Genomic DNA, 13,692 nt, shown 5'->3' with positions numbered 1-13,692 from the left:
TGGGGATCTATTGTTTGTCGAGCATCCTCCCATTGCAGTAACTTTAAAATACTTGTAATTAACTCACCATCTTAATGGCAGTTACATATTTAAGGACCAGTCACTGCTGGCCAGTCTTTCTTGCATGAATGCCACCAAGGGCAAACACCTCCTACCCATCCAAACAAAATTGGCAGAATTATCTGAGATTCTCAGGTAGGATAGACACAGTCCTGCACAAAGAATCTGACCTAGTTTCCCTATTCTCAGCAGCAAGCAGAGGGCACCGAGGGGCACCAACTCCCCATTGACTGCACATGCTTAAAAGCAATAGAAAATATTTTCAGGGCGCATACAGTATGTCCCATATTAAAAACAGCCACAGCTGCTAAGTTTAAACTATAATCAAGGCACCCTCCACTATTATTGTAAAAACCTGTACAGAAACTTTACAATAAACTCTTTTTATGGATGACTTGATGACCCAAAGATGCTACTTTTGCTGCAGTTTATTAACTATATTTTTCAATATTTTAACATCCCCTACATTTGAGTCTGGCCTCTTTCGTCACAGTTCCATTTTATTTTAACATTTAAATTATTACACTGACAGTAGATTTGGACAGGATTAGAAAAATAAAACCTTCCCAGTGACCAATTTCTGAGACATCTGTCATACTTGATTACCAGGTTCTCTTGTCCTTCCTATGTGAAGAGTGAATTAGCAAAAAAGGGCTTGTGTGTTACATCATATTCACTCCCTCTGGAAATATCAAATCATGTTGGTCTAAATGAAATGTTCTACATACTCTGCACCTCTAAAAAAAAGAGAAAGTGTATATTTAAAAACTACATTGATTTTGTATTTTTTCCCCCTCAAAGAGCATTTTCACTGAGAGTAAAGTATGATACCGCATTATTGATTGCTTTATTTAAAGGCTTTTTGCATATCTTTACAAGAGGTGCCAACAGTTGTGGACGGTGGTGTTAATGGTTACCCTGGCAAGCCAGATTGATAATGTGTAGCACTCTACATTCTGCACATTATCAACCTGGGACTGCTTCAATCAAATCCGTTCAGGGAAAGGATGGACATTTATCAGAACTTCCCGAACCAAATATTGGTTTTAGGCAATCACAGTATCAAAAGAAAATGTAAGCAGCAGATGTTAGGAGAAAACACAACAAGTTAAGCTAGTCAAGGCATTTATTGCTGTTTTTCTTTCAAAGATGAAATCATGAATTCTTACCAAACAGATGTGATAGCAGCAACCATGCATGCATCCTCCTACAATGCCATGTTTATTTTGGTTCAGTTGTGGGCTCAGCAGCTTTTGCTTTAATCACAGCTCCCATCTTAAACCATAATACTGTGATTGGCCCGGACTGTTTTTGTTTCGTCACAAATGGTTGGAGTGGAACAAAATGGATTATTGTGTATTGTGAACGCACATATACCACAAGAATTCAGCTTGCAGGCAAGGTTAGTAAATGGTCATATATAGAAACCTGACCAAGTTAGTGCTGTAATTCTTCCTTCTTATCTGACAGTTGAATACACATTCAAACCTTTATTTTTCCATGATGGCTTACAGTCCTGAATGAGTCCTTAACCTCATTCAGATTATATAGAGTGTCTGTACCACCTTTTTAAGTCTTGCCACAAACTCTACTTTGGATTTAGGTCTGGACTTTAACTGAGCCATTCTGAAAAATGGATATACTCTTTATGGAAGTTGATGGAAGCTTAAAGGAGCTGTAAGTAATACTGACACCTTGTGGCTCAAATTGGTACAACATCTTGCCAATCACAACAATCTAATTGTGATGATCTCGGCACTGGTGCTGGTCTGATCCATTATTCAGCACTCCTGCCCAACTCCACCCTGCCTGCAATCACCCCTCACTGGTTCCATCTGTTCTCACCTGCATATAACCTGCTGTCTGACCAGCTACCAGTGCCAGATTGTCTCAAGTCACCCAATAAGAACTTTCCAGCATTTCTGATTCTGCCTGACCTGTCTGTTACCCGACCTGTTCGGCCTTATCGTTACAGAGCCTGCCTGACCCTGCCTTCATTCTGCCTGACCGCCTGGAAACATGATCTGTCCTTGGATCTGCCAACCTGCGCTGCCTGCCCGTATTCCCGACCCTGTCTGCCTGTGAGTACCAGAACCTGCCTAATCCTTGTGATATCTCTGAGCCTGCCAGTTATCAGATCTGGACCGGACCTGGACCTTCCTCTCGGATCTCCCTGTCTGTACCGCCGCTGGATCTCTGCCTTTCTGTTATCGGACCCGGACCCCTCTGGAAAGCCCCGAACGGACTGCCTGCCTGTCAGCCGTTAAAAAGCTTCAGCCCCGCAAGCCCGGTCCACAGACAGACCTCCGCCCCCGGACCTGCTCGCCAGCCTATAAGTCGGTTCTCCAGGCTCTGGAATCCCGCCAGCAGGTTAGTGATCCAGCCTCTCTCAGACTTGTCCGTCACCACCAGCTGATCACTAACCTGTTGTCTCTGCCGCCGGGGATTTCCAGCCCGAGGGTGAGCAGCGCAGTCCTAGTGCCCACGCTTGTTTACTTTTTAATAAACTTTGTTGAAACATCACTGACTTGTCGTGGTTTGAATTTTTGGTCCAGTTTCTGTATGTTACACTAATATTCCATTTTTAAAGTGTGTGTTGCTGTTTTGAATTTTTACTGACAAGGGATAGGTATATGATGTTGTATTCTGTTCTATTTCTTGTCTGTTTCTCTTACTGGCGTCCCTGTTTGGTGGCTGCTGCTCTCTTGACAAGATAAAATACCAAATGCTGAGCTCTGTATTGGGAACTCTGGGAACTTGAATAAGATTAGCTCAGGTGACACAAACTCCAAGCAACACGCTATGGTTTAGCTCTTAGAGCAGTTAGTTGTTGAGTTTTTAAAGATATGTCCAGCTTATTCAGGGCACAATAAAGGGCATCAATAAAACATCGCTCCATTGCGGCCGCCATCTTGTCTGTCATGGTTACAGAAAACTGCTGCTGCATTATGGGTAAAGAGTGACACATCGTAAACTCCCGACCTCCCAGGCTGTGATTGGTCTGCTAAGTTTTAGACCAAAGAGTCTAAGCTTGTCCAGACTAACAAACTGTGTATTGAATACACATGGTCAGTTTATTTGGCCAGGCTAGGTTTAGCACCCCTGAAGGACATTGGCAACACTGCACTGTTGCAAAATTAAACAATCTGTCTGTCTTTTGCAATCTAATAGGAGATCACGTTGGACCAGTGGATTGAGAAGTCATGGAGTTCCTTGTAAAGACAACGCCACATTCACTCCTCTAGATTGAAGCCTGATCAGATATATTTTTTCTTCTCTAATGAAGGAAAGTGTCATATCTGTTTTGTTTTGTTGTTATGGTAATCTGAGCTCAGACTGCCGTAAACTACAATGGGTCATAGGACAGCGGCGCTCTAGGTCATATGACAGCGACGGATCAGACTTTCTTAAGTCACATTACACATCAAACGCTGTATATTGACCTGAAAAATACTTACACTGAGCTGTGTTAAAGCCTTTCTTTTCACATTGACATAATTTAGATTTGGTCTATATAAAGTGGAACTGCAATGCTTTGGTCTGAATTCCTCATTAATTTACCCCCATATCCCCCTTTTTACCCCATGTTCTGAAGTTTGTCTGAGAGCAACTTGTTCTGATGTGGTCTCTTTAACTCTAAAGGAGGCATTCCACACCCCGCTCCCCTCCAGGTTACAAAGCATTCCACTCTTCGCTGTTTGGCCATTTGTTGTATGCTGCGAGACAGTGTAATGAATTGTGTAGGTAAGTATATCCAACAACTGACCTTTTAGACTTATTCACTTGTAGCATTGAAATCCTTCAGCTTGGAGTACAAAACTACAGTGGATTCGCAAAATTGGTGCGTCCATGACCTTGTTTATCAGTTCTGTGGCAAACACTATGACATAATAGTTCAAAAAAGGTTATAGAACAAATTGAAATATATGACCCAAACAGAATATAAAGATATCTACAAAGCACATAGAGAGACTACATTCAAAATGTCTGCACTTCTAAAGGCTCCAAGTACAGAAGAAATATATTTAAGAGCCAAAAAAGTGGATTTTACATGATATGTTCCCTTTAAGTCATTTGCAGCTTCAACTCAACAAATTTTCTTGTCCCATCTGAGGGATCCCCCCACAGCATGGTGATGCCCCCACTATGTTTCACTCTGGAAACGGTTAGAAGTTCTAGTTTGAAAAAAAATGTGGACAATTTAGATTAATATTTATACTTTCCAACACTGTATATTACATAATGCTGTCTTGGGGATATATGCATATAATAATGACAATTATTGTTAGTCTGATCGCTCAGTCTAACAATACAATATTGCTAAAAAACAATATTACTGATGCCATGTATCCCAAATCCTTAAATATTTAACTTGACAGAAAAACTAAATATATAGGAAATTACTGCCCCACCAGTTATTTTAATAAAAATCAACTTTTGTTAAGACAGAAATTCTGCAGCTGCTAACAGCACTGGAGAATATGATGTATGATTCTTTGTTCCTTGTGTAATTGTGTTTTATCACTTATGTCAAATTGTACAAATAACTGCCTCCGCCAATACAGAAAAGCCTGTGTAATACCATAAAGAGGGCACCATGGTTTCCCCTTTATGGTGTTACACAGTGTATACTGTAAAATGCAATTGGATTGATGTGAATAAGAAAAATAGATTAAAGTTATATCATGTATTAATGAATGTCTGGAAAATAGAATAGCAGTGGTTATCGGATTTAACGGATGAAAGAAACACAAAGCTCACTAAAGCCCATCCCACATGTGATAGTGACAATCACCTATTATTCATATTAGTCTAAAATATGAAACAAAAATAGGGTTTTTGTCTGACTACCCAGACAGTTGACTCTGAAATGGATTCTAAATAGCTGAATCATCTAATGTATCTTCCTGTTAAAGGAGGGAAAGTATTAAAGGTTGGCAAGTCAGATTTACATAATGGAAATCTTTTTCTTTTTTCTTCCAAGTGGAGATGTTCATACATGTTGACAAAGTTTCTGGTTACATTAATCCCAAAAAGCAAGAGCTGATGCCCCTCGCTCTGTAATGAGGTAATATCCGCAGTGATGTGGCTACACGAACGAGGGAGACGATCTATTGGCGCTAATGTGACATTGGCTTTAAGTAGGCAACGGAATGGGGTGAGCCAACTTTAAAGAGATCATTCTGATAAATAGACTTGATGAGGTTGGATGGTTGAGTGTTCTCCCCATGGAGCAAGCGAGCTGAGCCCGTCACGGTGGTAGTTATGCAGCTCTGATGAAGCGGAAGGGATTATGACATTAAGTTGGCTAAGCGTCTCTGATTTTGAGGGAGGTTTGGTGCTGCTGTGTTAAGTATCCATGTTTGCTGATTCACTGTGGAGGGAGACTAATATTTGCTGCAGTATTTTGGTTTGATACAGATGACAGTAATAAAAAAGTCAAACAAATACATTCTGGTTTGTAACAACATGCTAAAGTCTGTGTTTTGATTTGATTGGTTTAACAGGAACAAAACCAAGGTGCCAAGGGATCAAATCATTGGAGCAAAATTACCACAAAGTTCAATTAGCTGTGTTCCTCCCCTGTAAGTGCTGTGGAAGTATTACAAAGTAGGTCACCATACATTCAACCAAACAGACTTGGCCTTTCACAATTCATGGTTTGGTATAATTCATGGACTTTGTGAATAATTATATACACAACCAGTCAAAAGTTTGGCATTTAGAAAAAGCTAACATACAAGATGTTTGGGTTATTTCATAATTGTGTGGTTGATGTATATTTCTATGTACTGTTCAGTCATAGTTTTGATGTTTCACTATCTATCTGCAATTTGAAAGTCATTAAAATAAGGAAATGTCAATGAATGAAAAAGGGACTCCAAACCTTTGGTTTGTAGTGTATGTAATGTTAAATGTGTCGTACCAGCCAGTGGTTCTTCAAAAATGTATGTTTAGCACCATCATGTTATATTCCAAGTTTTCCAAAATACTATCTCTATTGACAATTTAAAACCATACTACTACAGAGTACAAACTTTATAGCTATGTTGTTAGTAACTCTTGTTCCTGGTTCACTTCGTACCAGGAGTTCTTGAAATATTCTCCACTGTTCTCCTTTTTTAAATAATTTTTATGTACTCAAGATCAAAAAACGGTAACAACTTGTATTTAGCTATTTATTCTTAGTGATTCTGCATTAGTTGCTTTGTTTAAAGTGATATTCCAAAGAAATAAAAAAAATAACTAACGGTAACAGGCTAGATTTGGTGTATTGGACAACTCTTTCACAATTTTTCAAAATGTGTCTAAGAAGGAACTACAATATTGCTGCAGTGTCAGACTTGGGTATTTCTATTACAGGTACTCCATGTGAAAAAAAAAAAAAAACACTTGTAAATCTATTGCTGAAAACTGCAATGACTCTATGAATTAGCACATTTTTTCTGACACTTGTTTACTTTTACATAATGTCCCCATCCCATTTCATAAGCTTTATCATCTCAGCCACTATCCATACTATCCACATCAGGAGTCAGCAATAAGGGCAAAATCCATCAGACTGGCAAAATATGCTGGTAAACAGTGTGAATGTATGACACTTGAAATATAATATTTCTAATAATATCCTACCAAATATCCTCTAGGCCTCTCTTTGCAGTTGCACATGCACCCTGATATTGTGATGACCTTAATTCAACATTTAGTGGAGCTTTGTTTTTAAACATGAAATTTGTTCCTAGATTACCATTTTCCATGTGCTGTCTACACTGGTCTCTGTGTGTTAGATCACACATACATGCATATATGCTGCTGGCACGAGTAGCACATGATTGGACATGGCTTACTTTTACCCACTGCAAATGGTTGCTTAGTGGGAGCCTGAAAAACATGTAAGTTATCTTCAGATGATGACCTTATTTTAACTACACCATTTTTAACGGTGTAGCTAAAATGAGAAACTAACTTACTCAAATGATCCACCAAATTGACAGATTGCAGCATTGCTACATACTGTAGTTTAAAAAAATTCAATTTAGATGTCAGTTTCAACAATATGCTTTCCACTTGCAGTATTTCTTGATTATTTTACCTGGTGTTAAAAGTTGGACACCCCAAGTATTTTGGGGCCCTGCAGGCCAAATAAGTGGATCAGGCACCCATATAGTGTAGTCCTCAAGACAGCAATTGAGAGTTCTGCTCCAGACTTTAGGACATTAGCGTGCCCTGTTTGTTGAGTGACAAGCTAAGCTTTGCAGTTGAGTTTATTGTAAGAGCTCCACAGTTGGGCAGACAGCTTAGTTGGCTGCTCAGCGTAGAGTGTAAGCAGGTGACGGAAGTAACTGCAGTCAGTTGAGTTACACGGGATGGAGAGAAACAAGGATAGTGAAAAAGTTCTCCCAATCATTCTGAGTTCGGTTTACAGGAGGTCTGCTGTTCTACAGGTACAAGACTGGCAGACAGAGATGAGTCAAAAGTCAGAAAAAGCTCAAAACCATTAAATCTGACTCTGGAAGAATGTACAGGCAGGGGCAGGCCAGGCAGGCGCAGGGTTATCAGAGTCACCAGAATCAATCAAATCTGATTTTATTTTTCTCATCATGGCTCAATGGCACTACATACATAAAATGAAAGACACTACTGTTTGGGTCTTAACTAAGGTTTATTATTTTCATTAATTTAAAAAGGTAATTTTTGAAGGCTCATGAAGTGTTTTTTTTCCCTATTACTTCTGTGTTTCTTATTACTCCTCAACTCAGAGAAGGAGTTGAAGTGGATTACCCAGAAATAGTTATTTCAGAAGTGAAAGCAACATTTTATTTTACCGTAATGTAATTTCTCATGTTTTTAGAGTCATTTTTAATTTGGAAAGGACAATAAATTTGTTCAAGCTGGATCATGTGAAAGGAACTTGTGATTTCACTGGGAATTTCTCAATAATTTGTTATTTTTTCATCTAGAAGCATGCAGCTGTAAAAAAAAATCAAAATCAAACAGCAAAATAAAGTCATGTACATAAACCCCAGTTGTCCTCTTGGTAGCAGAATTAACAGAAGCAAAAACGAAAACTGAAACCCAATGGCCACAAATGCTTGATTTGCATAAATGCTTTTTACAGAGGGGTCACTTGACACTGAGGCTAACTAAAGCTTAGAGCTTTTTCACACCAATGACATATATAATAGAGCAGCTGATGATTTAGTCTGAATCTTTCTATGAGGTCTCTTATGGGAACCCTTGTTTCCTTTCAGCTGCTGAGACTCAGAAGCCTCAAAGAGACTCTCCTTTGAACAAGACCAAAGACATGTGCAAATCCCAAAACCCAGTTCCATTAAAACCTTCTAGCTGTCGAAAAGGCCCCCAGACAAGAAGATTGTTGACACATGCGGCCTTTGAAGAGGGAAACATGTTCCCCTGTACTTACAGTGAGAATTACCATTGAGAAACTGCTATGTAACATGTTTACTCAAATGTTTATTAAACCTTCAAGCACAATTTTATAAAGATGAATATAATAGAGCAGCTATTACTCATTTTTGGACATGTTTAAAATATATTTAGACACTGTAGTTAGTAAAAACAGGTTATTCCTTTAATTACATGTTTCAAAGTTAACCTGTGATTAAAAATTAGACATGGGCTTGTTCTATATTCTCATGCTACTATAAAAAATGCCAGTTATAATCTGACAAAAATACCCCAATTTTCCTGTATTTAAATTGAAATTCCGTAAGTGGTCCCAAAAAACAACATCGACAACACATAGATAACAACAACAGCAACACACAGTTAACAGCAGTAACAACAACATCCAAGATACACAGATAACAACAGTAACAGTAATACACAGATAACAATATAACACAATTTATGTAAACTAAATTAAAAGGATAGGAGAAAAGCTTCTCTGAACTTAAAAAAGTCAAGTGAGCTGTAAAAGAAATTTCATAATATATATCGTTTTTCATTCTAGTATTTCAAGATGAACTTGGCTCACACACTTGGAAATCGTTTGTCGCCGGAGATTCTGGTGCTGGAAGAAATATGCGCACCAGAAATGGAAAACCTAGGTGACTCTTAGCTGTTTAGTTATAACTGCAATATATATATATATATATATATATATATATATATATATATATATATATATATCTCACAATTTCTTCTTCTTGATGTTGATGCTCTCCTTTGCAGGTGTTCGTATCCACTGATCAGTGAGTTGAAGCAGCAGAGCCTTGCTGATCACAACTCAGTGTGTATAAAATGGCTGATTTTTAATTAGATGTCACCTCTTCTGCTTACCTACTCATGGTACCTCATCATTCTTTTCTTGCTTTTTTTATTCTTATTTCTTCTCCCTTTGCACTTCTAAACCTGACTGGAATATTGAAAAACTACATTATGCATGTTAGGTTTTTCTGCTTACCAGACTTCTGAATATTCTGGGCAACAAATTATATTGACCAGCAAATGACTAACTCATTTGTTTGTATTTAATTGCTGTTTTATCCCGTTCAAGGTCTCAGTTGGGAATGTGAAACATTGAGACCATTATGATATGTTTAATTTTAAGCAATCTGCAAAAACTGGTATTGGACATGTTTAAGGTTTTATTTATGTTTTGCTGTTGAGTGTCATTACTCTGTGAGGCAATGTGACTTTATAAGACAATATCCTTATTATTCATTCTGTTTCCTTTGGCTGTGTTTTGTTGACTTGAACTTGAAATGAATTAATCACAGAATGAATATTTGTTATTTTATGCTCTACTGAGATTTTTGCAACTTTGTAAGGATTTGACTGACCTATAAAGTTTCATATTATTTTTAAAAATTGTGCTAAAAACAATTAAACGTCTGATACTTTTATATACAGTTTTTCATAATGTATATCCATATATTTTGGTATTTGTCATATTTTCTTTAACATTATGGAAGAATTAACAGCTGAACTCATATATTCTCATATAAGCCAACAGAGAACAGCCAGATTGTTTTTAATATTCATAATAGTGAATTTAGTTAGGGACTTTGTACATGTGAAATGTTTCATCATGTGTAACCTAAATAGCTTAAAAAAATAGAGACAGAAAATATATAGGTTTGTAATATAAGCATTGCTCTTTCAGCTTAATTATTTATGGTATGACGGAAATGAGGAAATTGTGCAAAAAAGAAACAAAACTGATCTTTTGTTCGCTTGGAAACATGGCCAGATGTCAGACAGGACAAGTTACAATTATTAAGCCTTTTTTCCCCCATCCATCACTCCAGCCATAACATAATAGATTTGATTAGGTGCCACCAGAACATGACAGGTTGGAAATTGCCTGCATAAGTCTGATAAATATAACATTGGTATTAGCACTAGATGGTTCCTGGTGATTTCACTTTGCCAAGGAATTATGTGAAATGTGCAGTCTTTACTTTTTTCTCTGTAAAGATTAATGCATAAATTCATAACTATTTTGGAAACATGTTGCACCCACCTTGACAACCGATGATTTAAAGTAATGTATCCTAACCTCTTGATAGCCTGCTGTAAAAAAAAAAAGAAAAAAAAAAGTGACTCTGCAACTCCAATGAATCATATGTAACGTCAGATCACTCGATTTGTTTGGTTTGATTAGTTTAGAGCCAGAGTACATGGAAATATGGTGTAAAACAAAGTCTTCAGGAATTTAATTATGGTTATAACTTAAATATGAACAAAAGATATGAATTCTTATGATGATTGACACCATTAATACTAATACTTTATTTAGTGAAATAAAATTAAATGCAATAATTATGTAAATTATTATGGACTGACAAGGAATTGGTGTAAAACAAGTCATGGCAACTGAACTTAAAGAAAAAAAAATGGTTAAACAGTCATAGAGGTATATCTCCGTAAATTGGAAAATGGCTTTATGATGCTAACCTGTCAGATTAAAAGTATTTTTGAAAATAACCTGCAGGTAAACAAATATGCTTTTCATTGTCTTTTGTGTCTGCCCACGTTTCTGTGATTAAAACATATTTTAAAGGGCCCGGTGTAATCTTATAATCTTCTATGAAATGAAATCAAATAAGCATAAAATCATCATTAACAAAAAAAAAGGGATTGAAAAGGTTCTATGTGTAATTACTCTATATTATGTGTTTCATTGCGATAAACTTTTCAATAATGTTTCTAATTTATTGAAATACAGTTGTATACTAAATAAACAATAAGTAAGATTTCCTATAGGGACATGGTAAATAAATTGAAAAGGTTATATTGTTCCATAAAGGAAGCAAAGTGCTAGAGGGATTTTAATTCCTTTTCATTCAAGACATAAAAAAACTGTTGTCTGATGACTACTTGCACAAAGCCCACCTTTAGCACTGGTAATAGCCCAGCATTTTCACATATGTAACTTGCTGTAATTCCTGTAATCTATTCATGCAACAAAACATATTTTTTACCAAAGGGCATTATTTTCTTGAAATTAGTATTTAAAGGGTAACTCACACCCAAATAAACTTTTTTTTTGCTAATAAACTGTACTTATAGCACTGTCTACATATTCTGGTGATTCTTTTGAAAAATGTGCATATTCTTTGAAATTCTGTTTTTGTGGTTAAGGGCCCAACCTAACCCTATGTTTTTGTATGGGGGTGAGTTACACTTCAAAATCACCTAAGCAACATATACCAATTGTCTTTATAGGGGAAGTCCGGTCAACAAGGAAAAATCAGGGTATCATTAGCTATAACTAAAACTAATACGTTTGTGGTTATTTAATTAACTTATCTTTAATCAATAAGAAAATAAAAACATAAATTGTCGCCTGAATCACTGTGTATGGGGGCTGACATTACTGCCCATATTTGGGCAGTAAGGGGCGTTTGACATCACATCCTGGGGCGTGGAAAAGCGGAAGCGGCGACAGCATTTCTCTCCGCTTTCCATGCAAAGTCAATAGGAGCCGTTCTACATAGCTGCGATCATCAATAATTTTTTCGGATTTCCAGAGGACTTCACCGCTGACATTCCCAAGAGCTATTGTTACAGCAACAATGCCCACGTGCATGGCCATCGGATGTTCCAACACAACTGGTAAAAGTAGAAAAAAACATTGCTTATTTCAACTTCCCAAATCATGAGCCACCTGGCTCGGTGCTGGATTGCCAACTTAAACAGAGCGGATTTGCCATCTAACTTCTGGCCAGAGAGAAAACACGTCATATGCAGCGACCATTTTGAAGAAGAATGTTTTGAACATGACATTAGAGCGAGGATTTTTGGTAATTTATTTTTTATTTTAGAATTTTTTATTTAGAATTTGCGGGGATGGTCACCGAGCAGAGGGGCGGAGGGATACCACATGTGATGTGGTATCCCTCCGCCCCAGCATGTGCTGGAACGCTCTTATATTTTAATATTTATACAATAATGACCACCTGCCCTTTTTACTAGAGGGAAAATGTATAACTTAAGTCACTTCAGCGCGATCTCTCCTCCGCTGTGTGTGTGGTTGTGTGCGCTCCGCTGCAGCGCCGGAAAAGCCGTGCTGCGGCGGAGCGCGCGCGCACACACACACACACACACACACACACACGCGTGTATACATACATACTGTAGGACCCGACTGAGTTTGCACTGGAAATAGGTACGCTGGATTCCGTCAAAAGTCCGGTTTCTGTCAAGAAACTCTTCTAAAAAAATCCATATCGCTATCAGATGATGATAGCTCCACGGAACTCTCATCACTGTCACTAAGTACTTCATCACTCTCTGCTTCGTACAGAACACCAGTCGTCGCCATGTTGGAAAATAGTGCGCAGTGATAAACAGAGCGTTGAAACTTGCTCAACTGCGGGTCCGCCGTGTGACGTAAAAAAATGGGAGGTGACAGTACTATTCTTGACCAAGATGGATTCCTCCACATAAACATGATTAAATGAAAATTATTCATAATTAAAAAAACGTATAATTTTTTGCACAGTATGTAGTAGTTTTATATTTAAAGTACTTTCAGCAGTTTGAATTCTGATTTTGACCGGACTTCTCCTTTAAGTACTCACCATTTAAAATTTTAGGGTTCAATTTCTAATCTTTGGGTTTGGTAATGTTTCAAACTGCATATATCATTTTTTTCTGATTCTTTTTACTAAGAATTACAGTATTAGAATATATAGGAACAACATTGAAAAAAGTTTTTAGCCTTCATAACATAAGTTGCCAACAATTATTCTTCATGGTCACGCCACAGTGTAAGAAAGGATTTGCATCTTATATCAGCTATTAGGGGCACTGCAGCTAGCATGAACCTTAGAAAATTTGGATAGTTTTCTCAGCCAAGATTTCCAGAGATCCGCAAACATTGAAACACAGAATAAAATTTTATGACGGACAGTTCAAAGCCGAAAAAGGTTAAACAGAGGCATTTCAGTGTACTCCAGTCAGCCTTACCATTATCTGCTGAAAGTACTGCTCTCACCCACTTTCTCAAAGCCTCGATGAACTGCAGACATGTCTTCAGAATCAGAATCAGAAATACTTTAATAATCCCAGAGGGAAATTGTTGTTTCAGTACAATCGCCATAACAAACACACAAACAAACAAACAAACAAACATCACAAACATTTCAGAGGGAGACGATT

The sequence above is a fragment of the Fundulus heteroclitus genome, chromosome 13 (genome assembly GCF_011125445.2).
Source record: "Fundulus heteroclitus isolate FHET01 chromosome 13, MU-UCD_Fhet_4.1, whole genome shotgun sequence".
NCBI lineage: Eukaryota > Metazoa > Chordata > Actinopteri > Cyprinodontiformes > Fundulidae > Fundulus > Fundulus heteroclitus.
Note: the sequence above shows the minus strand (reverse complement) of the source record.